The sequence below is a fragment of the Nicotiana attenuata genome, unplaced genomic scaffold (genome assembly GCF_001879085.1).
Source record: "Nicotiana attenuata strain UT unplaced genomic scaffold, NIATTr2, whole genome shotgun sequence".
NCBI classification, from domain to species: Eukaryota; Viridiplantae; Streptophyta; class Magnoliopsida; order Solanales; family Solanaceae; genus Nicotiana; species Nicotiana attenuata.
In genome coordinates, this window is record NW_017672382.1 from 89,856 (window position 1) to 91,910 (window position 2,055).

A 2,055-nucleotide genomic window follows, 5' to 3' on the forward strand; every position below is an offset into this window, starting at 1 on the left:
AGGCTGCAGAACCTTTAGGAAAAACTTCACATTCTTGAATTCTTGTCGTGCGAATCTGTTGATTCTGGTAACTAAACTTCTGTTATTCTATTCTCTCACAGATGGTGAGGACACGTGCTACTGGTCAGGACGGACGACCACCAGTACCACCAGTTGGGGCCACTAGAGGCCGAGGCCGCAGTCGAGGCCGTGGTAGGGGCAGGGGTGTAGCCCGCACAGTAGCTAGGGCAGCACCTGCGGATCCACCAGTCGCCCCAATTCATGATCAGGTCCCAGTTGTGGATGCTCTAGCGGGACCGTCTAAGGCACCGGCTGTGCCTATTGTTATTCCAGGTCTTCAGGAGACCTTAGCTCAAATTTTGATCGTGTGCACCAGTCTTGATCAGGCGGTCACCATTTCTGCTATAGCAGCTACTTCCCAGGCCGGGGGAGGCACTTAGACTCCCGCCGTGTGTACACCCGAGCAGGTTGTTTAGGGATTACAGACATACGGGGAACCACCAGCCCAGCCGGTTGCACCTGCTCAGGATTATATAGTACTAGTCATGCCTGATGACGACATCGTAGGTTGGAGAGATTTGGTAGACTTCAGCCTCCGACTTTCAGTGGCGCAGAGGGCGAGGATGCCCAGGGTTTCTTGGACAAGTGTCAGAGGATTCTTCGTTCAACGGGTATTCTCGAGACCAGTGGGGTCTTATTCACTACTTTTCAGTTTTCTAGAGTTGCCTTCACATGGTGGGAGGCTTATGAGAGGCGTAGGCCTGTTGGTACAGTGCCCCTTACCTGGCTGCAATTCTCCGTTCTCTTTTTGGAGAAGTATGTGCCGCAGTCCTGCAGAGAGGAGCTGCGCAGACAGTTCAAGTAGTTGCATACGAGATGAGGTTTTCTGAGTTAGCCCGTCATGGTGTTTGGTTGGTTCCTACAGATAGGGAGAGGATCAGGAGGTTCGTGGATGGCCTCGCTTATCAACTACGTATTCTTATGACCAAAGAGAGAGAGAGTGTGTCTGGTGCTTCTTTTGAGGAGGTAGTTGACATTTCCAGAGAGATAGAGTCGGTTCACTGCCAGGAGCGGGTTGAGAGGGAGGCTAAGAGGCCTTGAGGATCTGGTAGTTTTGGTGGTGTTCCTTCCGGAGGTCAGTTCCAGCACGGCAGAAGCCGTCCACTCAGACATGCTCAGTCAGCTCGTCCGGGTCACCATGGTGGATCATTTGGCCATGGTTCTCACAGTTCACATCAGGGCCACTCCTCTCTCAGTGCCCTTCCAGCTCAGAGTTCGACTCATGGACCATCAGTTCAGGGTTCATTTATGCGTGGTTCTTCTAGTGGATATCCTGGTGCTCGGGGCTCCCTTCAGTCCCCATTGCTAGTGGCCGGTAGAGGTTGCTTTGAGTGTGGAGATTTGGGTCATATCAAGAGGTTTTGTCCCTGCCTTACGGAAGGCTCATCCCAGCAGAGGAGTTAGCTTTCGGCTTCAGCACCAGCTACTTCCCCACCCGCCCAACAAGCTCGGGGTGGAGGTCAGTCTGCTAGGGGTCGCCCTAGAGGGGGAGGCAAATAAGGTGGCGGTCATGCTCGTTTCAATGCACTCCCTGCCAGACCAGATGCTATTGCTTCGGATACTGTGATCACAGGTATTATCTCAGTTTGCGCAGGGATGCCTCTGTATTATTTGATCCTGGTTCCACTTTTTCATATGTGTCATCATATTTTGCTAGTTATTTGGATACGCCCCACGAGTCTCTTGTTTCCTCAGTTCATGTATCTACCCTGGTGGGCAATACTATTATTGTGAACCGCGTACATTGATCTTGTGTGGTGACTATTTGGGGTTTGGAGACCCGAGTAGACCTTTTGCTGCTTAGTATGGTCGATTTTGATGTGATATTTAGCATGGATTGGTTGTCTTTGTGTCATGCTATTCTGGATTGTCACGCCAAGACGGTGACGTTGGCTATGCTGGGGGTGCCATGGATTGAGTGGCGAGGTTCGTCGGAGTATGTTCCTAGTAGAGTGATTTCATTTTTGAAGGCCCAACGAATGGTTGGGAAGGGTT